The sequence below is a fragment of the Lissotriton helveticus genome, chromosome 9, assembly GCF_964261635.1.
Source record: "Lissotriton helveticus chromosome 9, aLisHel1.1, whole genome shotgun sequence".
Lineage (NCBI taxonomy): Eukaryota > Metazoa > Chordata > Amphibia > Caudata > Salamandridae > Lissotriton > Lissotriton helveticus.
The window spans coordinates 875,969,812-875,982,254 of NC_136070.1; the positions used below are offsets into that span (position 1 = coordinate 875,969,812).

The window sequence follows — 12,443 nt, forward strand, 5'->3', positions numbered from 1 at the left end:
CGGTGCCTTATATGACATTGAAAAACAACACGTTGAAGCTGTAGCGTGAGACCAGAGTGACCTTCTTTTTTCCCTGATAGATGCAAGAATGGCAGTAAAAATGTCTTTATGGGAAAAAATACCGTATGGAGCAATATGAATATGGAGAGCAGGTTGGCAATATCCTGGCTTATCAGGTGGCAGAAGCGAAGGCTCAAACCAAGATTAGTGTTATAAAGGGTGCAGATGGAATTCTACATACTCACTCTTCAGCTATTTTAGAACAGTTTTCATCTTTTTATCAGAAACTTTATTCATCCAGTTCTGCACGTGAAAAAGATGACATGGCACAGTATCTTGTAGACAGTAATCTCCCAGTCTGGAGCGAGGCAGATGCAGCTTTATTAGACAGCGTAGTATCGTTGGAAGAGATAGGATTGGCTATATCAACACTGCCCTCTGGAAAAGCTGCCGGGGAAGACTGTATACCCATAGAATGCTAAAAGGTTTTTAAAAGAGTACTGCTCATTCCATTTACCGTGGTTATTCATTATGTTGGTACTAGTGGGAGGATGCCTGAGTCATGAAATATGACCCAGATAGTAATCTTTCTTAAGAAAGACAAGCCACCCACAGACTGTGGATCATACTGACCCATCTCTTTCATAAACGCGGATGCCAAGATTTTCTCCAAAATCCTGGCAAACCGCCTTGCCCCAATGATGCCAGGATTAGTATCCGAAAATCAACATGGGTTTATCCCTGGCAGAGACACTACTGCACATGTCAACATGGCCATTGGGGCTTATGACTATGCCGAGAAGGAGAGGGTGGGTCTTGATATGATTCCTTTAGACGCCGAAAAGGCCTTTGACAAGGTCGGGTGGGAATTCCTGTGGGCCATATTAACTATACTTGGCCATGGAGGGCAGTTTAAACAGTAGGTGCTAGCATTATATTACAAACCTCAAGCTAACTTGTCATACTCAGGATCATACTCAATTCCATTTGATATTTTTTGCGATACTAGGCAGGGCTGTCCCCTCTCCCCATTATTATTTGCTCTATACATAGAGCTATTTATAAGTACTTTGTAAGCCTGCATACACATAAAACAGATAGTGGCTGAGTCAAGTAGACTCAAGATCTCGGCGTACGCAGAGGACCTAGCGATTTTTTCCACTAACCCAGCCGAGACAGTCTCAGTTGTCGAGACAGCAGCAACTAAGTTTGGCTCTGTCTCCGGCTATAAATTAAATATCAATAAAACACAGGTGCTTATTAATTTCAAACCTGAATCTCCAATCTCGGGGGTATGCACCACAGTTATGTATTTGGGGGTCAGGATTTCAGCCAAAGTTGGTCAAATTGTAATTTTAAACTATATTCCATTATTGAACGAAACTATTAAATTACTAAAGAACTGGCACAAGCTTCCCATAGGGCTTCTAGGAAGATGCAATATGACAAAAATGAAATTACTTTCCAAGTTTTTACATTTGTTTAGGTCAATCCCCCAATGTGTTTCTAATGAAATCTTCAAAAAACTCAATGGTGTTCTTAGGTAGCTTTATATGGGGTTTAAGAAGCCTAGACGGGCGATTGACCTACTCAAATCTCCTTATAATCAAGGCGGGCTAGGTCTACTAGACTTTAAAATCTACTTCTTGTCTGCGTTTGCTGGGCGTTTCTGCAGCCTTCTTGGTATTGATCAGAATGATTCCCTCTATCGCCTGATTCTAGGAGATTCTAGTCAATTATTCTTATAATGCACCAACGACCCAAAAGTACTTTAAGCGAGTCAGGTTCAAGACAGTAAGGGACAGTACCTATATATGGCGGGGTTTGGCTGTCAGAGGTAAAGTATTGTTTGTACACGATAAGCTCCCATTGTGGGGGAACCCTATGTTTCCTGATGTGTTTCATGAGCATGCTGGTTAATCCTGGTCTAAGTATGGGATTATATGTTTAGGTGATCTGTACGATGAGAGTGGATTTAAGTCTTTTGAAGGTCTACAACTCAATTACAAACTACCCGTTCATTTTTTCTTTAAATATCTGCAGATTAGGGACTACTTGGGGAAAAACATGGCACTGAACGTGATAACTCACTCTATGATCTGGGACTGCCTATATGGGGAAAAAACGAAGTCTCTAATTGGCAATATGTACAAACATCCTTCCAATCTTAAGTGGGATGGGTGCGAAAAATTAGCGACGTATCGAGTATAGATGTAGTACCTGGCACGATCAAACAGGCCCTGGGTAACATAGGTGATTCAGTCCACTCTGTGAGTTTACAATTACATTAATTCCCTACGATATGTATGCTCTATTACACGCCTGAAAATGTAGCTAAATGGGCCAAAGTGAATAACTTTGGTGAAAAGACAAAATAACGCAAATGTGGGACATATGCCTCTAATCGTATTCATATGTTTAAAGAGTGCGCGGAATTGAAGGCTTACTGGCAGAAGATAGATCAGGTGCTGCATCTTAAATTAGTGCTGTATCCCTCATTAACTGTTCCTGAAATTATGTTAGGTTATTCGGAAGATAAACCAGCATTGGCATGACTTTTCTCAATCTTGATGGTCACCGATAGATTAGCTATTGCTCAAACATGGGTCTCCCCGATACTGCCATCTATAGGTGAATGGTGGACCATTATTAGGGAAACGTTTTTCTTGGAAACTCCTCTGGCTAAAGGTAGGGGTATTCTTCCTTGGTCAAATTTGAAGCAATTCGGGGTCCCATAGATACGGAGGCATCATACTAATCAAATAAGGAGGTTTATTCAGATCTTTATGTTATGTTAACATCTCAATATATTTAGGTTATACGTGAACGCTTTTCTTGTAAATGCTCTTGCTTTTCTTTATATTTCATGAATCTAACTGTCAAGATGATATATACCACTTACATTGATTTATGCTATGGATTTTCTGCCCTATTTGATGACAATAAAAAAAAAGAGAATAGGAATCCTTCCTGCTATTCCACACCTTCCACCGTAGCAGAGAGTGAATTGTGGGAAATTATGCAGGCTATGCGGAGACAGAAATGAAGACATTGAACATTTAATATGCTCCTGCATTAATCTAAAAGAGGAAAGGGCAGACCTTCTAAAAAGCTACTTTAATGAACACGGCATACGGACCCGGAGACAAGCAGTGCTTGCTTGCTTCAACTCAAGTGACCCACAGCTACATTGGGAGTTAGTCAAGTTTTTAAAATTAGTGGCTTCTAAGCAAGGCCCGGTGTAATCCTGTGTGAAACTAAATATCATAAAAACGAAAATCTTTCTGATATGTAATCTATGTACAGACTCTTTATAGGAAAATTGCCACACCAGGAACTCTGCCCTACTCCAACATTCCTATACTTTTTATAATATGTAAGAATTTTATAAGAGCATGAACCGGAAAGGGTAATTAATCAAAAATGTTTTATCAGAGTGTATTTTTGTAATGGTTTTAATTAATCATAAACAATATATTTTTTGCTTACCGATGAACTAAGGAACCTGCCAGAAAGAAAAGCTGGACAATCTGTCAATAGGAGCTGTCACCATGCTGCATGCTCTGCTGTGTTGGGTTGCTGCTTGCTGCTTCTGTCTGGGGCTATAAAAATATTGGATAGTTTTCTAAACTTGTGTGGTGTCCTTTAGTAGTGTTCTCACTGTATTATTGTTGGTTCTGTGTAAATTCTTTACACACTGCCTCTGAGATAAGCCTAACTGCTCGTGCCAAGCTCCCAAGGGGGTGAGCAGGGGTTATTTTAGGAGTGTAACTCCCTTACCTTGGCTAGGAGGATGGGTCCCTACTTGTACAAATGTGCAGACCCTTGCCAAATAGAGACCTCCATTTCGAACATGCAGCATATGGTAAATCTTAATTTTGTATGTATAAGTTTGACTAAGAACTACTTTTTACATAAAATATCTGCAACTTTAGTGCCCACATTACATAAATCATTATTGTTTCTGAAGGAAACACTTTCTTATTTTGTGAGGAAGGTTTCTATTCAACAATCTAAACAGTAAATATTGGTTAATGAATTAAGATATACAGTTTATAATAATCCTCTAATTGTATAGTGAATGCACATCAATAATGATGTCTAATGCAACATTTTCATTAATGTTGTTAGGCCACACAGGAAACGTGTTAAAAGCATATTTATTTTATGTATTTGTGACACGTAAAGGTGGAGCTAAAATTGTGCTGTTGCAAATCCCCCTTCTGATGGTGAATCAAGCAATCACATACAGATAATCATCTCTAGTCAGATGAACAAAACACAATCTCGCTGTTTTCATCATCTTTCTTCTGGAGTCCTCCAAAACCTTAATGTCATCATAGTATTTTTTTGTTTAATTTCTAGTTCTACGTCTGCTCTCTTCCTCATCAATCCTATTTTCTCTTGTACACACTTGTATCTCTTATAGATTGCAAACAAGAATAATCCACAAGAAGCATTTTTCAGAAGAGGTTTCAATATTCATCCAAGAATTTCACTGCCTAAGTATCCAAACCATCTGCCTATAGCTGAACATCCATTCACTATTGCTTCCCAAGCACTCAGTGCTTCTAATCCTTTCAAATCTCTCTTCAAGTTAGGAATGTTCTTAATGTATTTATTCAAGTCCTAACTTTTATCTGGAATGTAAGTACAACATTAATGAACTTTTAACATCCAACAGACTCCACCCTCCTTCGTGAGAATGGTGTCTAATACAAGTCTATACTGCAAAGCCATTGACCTGATAGCAACCAATTCAGTATCTATAACTAAAAATCATCCAGAAGTACTAGTGAACGACTTATCAGCTCCAGTGAAAAGTTTTCTAATCTTATGCAAATTCAGTAGCACTCTTACAGATAGTATTCAAGCTCCAAAGATATCTCCAACATTTTCCCTAGCACTGGCACGCCTCTTGGTTCTCAAATGTTCTCCCCATATTGGGTCATCAAGTAGTCCCACATGATAGATTCTCAGAAAACTATCCTTATGTAACATGTTCATACCATCTCCTGGGTAACTTGTAAAATGCATTTACCGACAAGTATAATAAAGTCCAGGAAATACAAGATCTTCTCCATCCAAATATAATCCGCAGTTTCCACAAACTTCAAAAGTATGATCACATTCACTGTTTCCCACATAATTTGTGTCTGTTCTGATGGATGAACATAATGTAACTTTGTGTTCACATTTTAGAGCTAATGCTGCTAAATTTCCCACTAACAAATGCTCACTTTCCTCTTCTGCCCTTTGAGGTACTTTTAAATGATTTGCTTCTTTAGCCAATATATCCCTTCATCTGTCTTCTACTTAATGTATGATTTTTTCCCACACTTGTTACGGAACAAGTAAAATTATGTCTATGCGCATAAGCAATGTTTAATGTTATGGTGGGTCTAAAGAACTGTCCAGCCATCTCCTAGTCCTAGTATCAGACTGACAATTAAGATGCTTCAATACAGGAACTTCTGAAAAACTAAGTAATGATTTGAGTAATACTTAAATATATAATAAAGTAATAATAATTAAGATATAATAAAGTAATAATAATTAAGGATGACCCTTTCTAAAAAAGAAGCTTGGCAATAAACTACAGGTAAGCCCATATATCAAGGAAAGATGGTGATATGTAATTCCCTCAGCAAATGAAGCAGGAATTGCATGCATACATAGAAATCCCTAGCATCCATAGTGTCAACATATTCATAAAGAAATCTGGAGTAAGCATTCAATGAATATGCTCCTATAGATGCATATATTATGTTAGATTTTCTCATAGATTGCAGGTAAACTATTGTCAGTAGGAAGTGTTGTTTGAGGGGCACTTGTAGATCTACGCTCCTCTACTGGAAAAGGGTGGGGGTAAACTCACCATCACAAGCAAGGCATTCTATACTAATGTCACAACAACAAATACTGCTACATATAAGCATCTATGTATACTAATATTAGAGCTAGGCTCCATCAGTTCTTGGAGGTTATACCATTTAGATTGAAGATTTCAGCACAGTCTTCTTGGTTGGTTTCCTCTTTTACAAGCAAAAAAAGCAAAGTTCAAGTGTCTTTCAGCGCAATATATGTAAATGAACTTTGTGAGACTTCCTTAGCCTTACTCCATGTTCTTCTGAGTGACATTCTATGCTCCTTCAGCAGGCTCGAGTTTTTGTACTCCTTTACGTAGTTTGGGCAAAATCTAATAAGTTCTTTCTAATAAATGCACAGTTCAAACTCACTAGTGATCACACCCAGGATAAGCTGACTCAGTCTATTAAGTGGCAAAGCAATTCAAAACTCAGTTCAGCTACAAAGTACAGTTCAAGGAGACTCAATTGAATGTGAATTGTTATAGCAAAATGTCCAAAATGCTCTCTCTCAGTCTTTGACAACAAGTTATGTCCAGTCATGTGAAGAGTACCTCTGACAAGGCACACTAGTTCTCATTGATCTACTAACTGCTGACCCTTCCCCATCATTGTCACTCAGGCCAGATCCTTCAGCATCCTCTAGGGTAGTGTATGGCACACGCACTTCAAACAAACAGCTTCTCCCTCTCCCCTGTCTTCTTAGCCACTGGTCTCTGGATACAACGTGGGTTACTCTTGCACTTGGACATTCACCAGTGTCTGATTCTGGCACAGTCATCACTACAGGATTATACCCTGCTGTACCAACTTAAACTGTGGACTCTTGCAGACTCCCCTCAGGCAGAACAAGTGCTGTCCCAGCTTCTTGCTGATCCCCAACAACTTGAGTAACCTGCTCCCTTTGTTTCACTGTAACCACCGACACTCCAGGTACAGGACAATGGGACAAGGTGCAGTGAGTATGTGCAGTATGAACCCGGTTGGGGAGACATCCAAACTTCAAAGCTGTCTTAGTGACCAATATGACCTGGTAGGGTCCTCGCCACCGAGGTTCCAAGCCTGACTTTTGCACCTGCTTCTTCACCATAACACAGTTGCCGTAACTAATGTCATGGCACTGCTTCTGTTGAGCTGGGTCCGTAGCCTTTCCAACCTGATGAGACACAGAGCGCACAACATCGGCCAGTCCTTTGCAGTAATCAAGAATCATATCATATGTAATTTTCACAAGCACATTAACTGGCACATATGGCAGGCTCATAGCTCTGACCATGGTTATTTCATAGGGAGAGAATCCTGTTCCCCTATCCAGAATGCTCTGTAGGCTTATCAACACAAGAGGCAAATCATCAGGCCATTTCGGAAATGTTGAGGCACACACTTTAGCCAATGTGTATTGGCCTGTTCCGCAATTCCAGAAACCTCTATTTGTAACTGTAATGTAGCCTCTGTTCAACTTGCAGTGCTGCGCACATCTTCAGGACCTCATTATTAAATCTGACTCCAGAAAAGACGAGAGCCCGAAGTCAGGTATTTACTCCCTCAACAACTTAGCCAGTGTGAGACTATCACATCTTCGGGTAGGGCAAGCTTCAACCCAACGTGAGAATATGCACACAATCACTAGGAAATATCATAGCCTATTTCACACAGGCATCTAAATAAAGTACAATTGCATCCTGTTTAAATGCCCTCCTGATCTCCCTATGTTACTCAGGGTTACTGCCGTTCGGGCGTTTTAAACTCCAGTCAGTAAGGAAGCCATTGCTGATAGGAGCAACTGGCCAGCGTCGTGAAAGCCCAAAACCAGTGCTAGGATGCTTGTTTCCAGTCCAGGGAGGACTTGGCCTGGAAGTTCGGGCTGGACTGTTCCCATTGGGTGCAGGTTCAAAACTGATTTTCATATGGCTGGGTCCAAACTGGAGTGGCTTGGTGAAGAAAAAAACGATGGGTCTCATTTATGAAAAGTGACGCATCGCTGCGTGAAAACAGTGATGCGTCACTTTTCACTGCGCCCTCCTTGCAACACCAATGATGCGTCATATTTACAATATGACGCATCATTGTGCAAGGAGTTACAGATACGTCAGTATTTCTGACGTATCTGTATGGCGCAAAAGTGACGCATTGCTGGAGTGTGTCACAAAAGTGACGCAACTCCAGCAATGTATCCTTTCACATAGGGCAAGCCCCGTGTGAAAGGGCCTGCGTTAGTCTTATGCCTGCTGTGCAATGATATGGAGAAGAAGGCTTGGCATAAGTCAATGACGGAGAACCACTCAGCCTTGCATGGAATCTGAAACAAAACCAGAGCTGGATTTAGTACCACAGGGCATCAAGGGACAATTATGTTGTTGATCTTTCTCAAATCTTGGACAATCCTATACTTTCCACTGTGTTTCTGCAAACCCATGATGGGTGAGTTACGTGGACTTCCATAATCTTCTTCAGAATGCCTTGCACAATCATGGAGTCAATCACAGGAGTAATCACAGAAATGGTTTCAGGGGTCAGATTGTATTGTCGGATTCTCATGTTCTCAGAGTTCGGTTTCACTGTAATGCAGACTGGCTTAACACGCTATTTGAGACTTTTATCCTTCCTGAAAAGTCTCAGACTTCAGGTAAAACTGTGTCTCTAAGCTCTTGGGGCAAACCATCTTTTTGCCAACACGGGGTAAAGTCCCATCCCTGACTTCTAATTGAAAAGTTTAAATACAATGTCTTCATCCTGAGCCTGGAACTCCATGCCGTTTGGGGTACAGTAAATGGAACAATTCCGTTTGCACAAAACGTCTTGTCTATCATTGTGGCAGATCTGAGCTGTAATCATCATCTGTTTCTATCATAGATTACTGTTGGTACATACCCTGATTTACGAAAGGTTTGGTGTTTGCATTTGGAATTTGATTTGAGTTTTTGAAACCTCCATTGCCAGAGCTTTGGTAACATTGAAATTCTGGACTCTCTGTCTCTGCACTTGCTATGTCTGAGCCATATTAATATCTTGAGATTGCACAATTCAACCAATTTGAGCCTGATTCCCATTTTCCATGTTACCAGCATCGAAATGACATCCCCGCTTCTAATGCCCCAACTAGCCACAGATGTAGCAAGGATTGGACTTTTTTGAAGTTGCCACATCAATCCCTGTACTCTGACCTCTAACTTGCAGTTGGAACCAAATACTGTTGGATTATACATGTTATGGTGTTTTGAGTAGTCAGTCAAAATACACTTTATTCGATTTACAAGAAATCATAAAAGGCAATAAAAATTTACAGGCATATTACAAATCAACAATTCATTTATATACACTGACAAACAAAGCTGAACCCTTACTGGTTTTTAGACATCATATATACATAAAATTCAACAGTAAAAAATGGATACCATGATTAAAATAAAACATTCGGTGAAACTCGTGTGTTCCTATTTCTAAATGCCGCCGCTAGGAAGCTTGCAACGCTAAAGATAGTATAAGTGTCGCCCATCTGGGGCGTGGCCAGCCAGGCAACATGGCGGGCGCGCTTTGCTGGATCTCCGCTAGCGAGGCCCTAATTTATCCTGTACTGCCCCGGGAAGTGTGCGGCGAGTGTGTCGGCGACCAGCGGAGTGGTCGCGGGATCGCCTGAGGACCCATCCGGTGCTGCAGGAGCCGTGCGGTGGGGCGTGGGCGCCGAGAAATCGCCATCGGAACGGAGCAGCGGGAGACTGGGGAGAAGGCGCAAGACCCGGCCGGAAACCCGGGGAGGCCGCCTCCGACGCTGTGGGTGGCGACTGGCGGAGACCGGGGGCACAGACGGGAGCTGAGACAGCGATGCCGGGACCCGGGTGAGAGGCGTCTTGTCTGGCGCTGGTGTGCTGAGTGGCTGAGTGGCGGAGCCCGGCGTCGCTGCTGAGGGAACCTGGAGGGCGAGCCGCCATCTTGAGGCTGCGCGACCCAGACTGCTGTGGAGCCTGTGCGGTGCAGAACCCGCCCCTTGGTGCCGAGGGGAGCGGAGCGGAGGAGCAGCGGGCGGCGGCCGCGGGCCGCTGGGGCCCTTGGACAGTGGGAAGGCAGAAGCAAGCCTGGACGCGTGTGGGGCTGATAGGCGGTGCCCCGCGGTAACGGCTGAGGCAGACGTGTGAGCTGGAGACGGCAGGTGAGCGGTGGAGCCGGCGCTGCCCGGTGAGGCTCCGGTGGGCCCCCACATTGCCGAGAGACACCAACCCCCCCTGCCCTCTCCTCTAAATACAATGTGCCCATCGCCGGATTGCGACCACTGCTGGGCGGAGGAGCCTGCCTGGCCTGCTGCACCGGGCATACCTGCCTCTGTGTGGCCATATCTGCAGCGCTGTGGGTGGTGCCCCTGCTACTGGACCGGCGGAGGTGAGGCAAATTGCGGACGACACGTGCGGACACCGGCGGATGACCGGGAGTGAGACTGCGGAGTGCCCTACAGCTGGCTAATAAAGAGGCGGACCTCGCTACCTGGGAATACCGCTCAACTGAGGCGGCTGACAACGAGTGGCTGGGCGGGTGGATGCCCACAGCGCAGCAGCTTGTCATGGGCAGACTCAAAGACAAGGCGCAGCAGCGCCAGCAGGAGGCAACCTGGCCCAATGTGACGCAAGACCAACGGAGGACAGCTCTGGACCCAGCGGCTGCGCTGGCGGCGAAGATGGACACAGTCTTGGCAGCGGTGGAGCGCATTGGAACTACCTTAGAGCAAACCAAGGCGTCGCTGGAGGGCCGGATAGATAAGGTGACGTCGGACTTCACCCTGCTGCACGCGGACCACCGTAAGCTGGCAGAGACCGTCACAGAACAGCGCCAGGCGGTTCAGGAGATACAGCCGGTGGTGCACAGTCATGCCGCGGCACTACAGGACCTGATGGTTAGGGTCCACGAATAAGAGGACCGCGCAGAGGACGCGGAAGGGCGCTCTCGATGCAACAACGTCAGAGTGGTGGGCCTGCCGGAAGGAGAGGAAGGGACAACACCGGAGAGGTACGCTGAGGCATGGCTGAGATCAATCTTGCCAACAGGAGTGCTGTCCCCGCAGTTTGTGGTGGAGAGGGCACACAGGGTGCCCGCACAAGCCCGGAGGGCGGGGGCTCGACCCCGCCCGTTCCTTTTCAAACTCCTCAACTACAGAGACCGGGATGCGGTGCTCCGAGAAACCCAAAAGATGAGCGACCTCCAAGTGGGCAACAGTCGTGTAATGATCTTCCAGGACTACACCGCGGCGACCCAGAAGAGAAGAGGGTCCTACATGGCAGTGAAGAGGCAACTCAGAGACCTGGAACTCCCCTACTCACTGCTCTTCCCCTCACGGCTGCGTGTGGTCGCGAAAGAGGGCACGCGCTTCTTCGACACCCCGGCGGAAGTCTGGGACTGGCTGGAGGAGACCGGGCAATGGTCGGGGACGCGACCGGAGGCCCCAGACGGCGGTGGATGGCAGGTGTAGCACTCTAGGAGACGGAGGAGAAAGAGGGGGGACGGTCGAGGAGCGAGCCTGGGACAGGCGGCACCCAGCCCGGAGAAAATAGGGCAGGAGCGGCAGGAGGTACTGGAGGCGGTTGCGACACTGGGAGCGGGGATAGGACATGGTAAACCAGACCATGGACAGCAAGATGGTGTTGCCGCCAGCGGTCCCTCCTCACCATCCACAATAATGTCAGATGATGCTCTACCGCCGATGGTGACGCCCCAGACAGCGGACCACATAGTGTGATACCTGAGAACCTCATGGGGGTTTACATACAAACTGGTGATCTGTGTATGTTCCACTGTATCCTTTGACTATCTACTACAGCTCGATGCAGCTGTCCTGGGGCGGCCCGCACATGCTGACACGGTCCTTATATATGCTGCCACACAGCGAACACATAGACGCGCTTCCCATGAGGCCACGCGCCATTATGCGCACTCGTGAGCTGGCGTCTGGGTAGACTCACGCGCGCCGACACGCTCTACTGTTGGGGCCAACTGCCCACACCTCAGCAGGGACGGGCCATGCGAAGGGAGTCACAGATAACGCTACTGACTGCGCGTTCCCCAAGCACACACATACTGCGCTCACACTACAATAGGTAATAGTTTAGTTGACCAGTCTGGCGCGCTCTCCGTTGGGGGTACGCCCATAAAGTTATGTAGTTAGTTTCAGTTCACATGTTCCAGATGCGGCAATCAGCGCCACCTGACCGAGGGCCCACCCCCAGACCCCACACGATAGGCAACCATCCCCCCCCGGGGAGAGCGACACACCATAGACCATGGCATGCACTACCGTCATGACTTGGAATATCCGAGGCATGCACACCCCGTCGAAACGTTACTCAGTTTTTGCGTACATGCAGCGCCACCACACAGGGGTTGCACTCCTCCAAGAAACACACATGTCCAGGGTAGAGTTAGAGCGGCTTCGCAGGCGATGGAGGGGACAACTCTATGGCACGACCTACTCAGCGCATGCGAGAGGCACCCTGATCTGGGTGAGGGCGGGTGTCCCCTTCACACACATAGACACGCAGATAGACGGGGAAGGACGATATACGCTTGTGCGGGGGAAACTCAACGGGCAAGAAC

At 45.6% G+C, this 12,443-nt stretch overlaps 1 protein-coding gene across 1 annotated transcript in view; it reads left to right on the top strand.

The window, feature by feature from the left end:
- Positions 1–12,443, top strand: part of LOC144781943 (cytochrome P450 2G1-like) — a 298,644-nt gene that overhangs the window by 14,367 nt on the left and 271,834 nt on the right. The window lies entirely within an intron of this gene.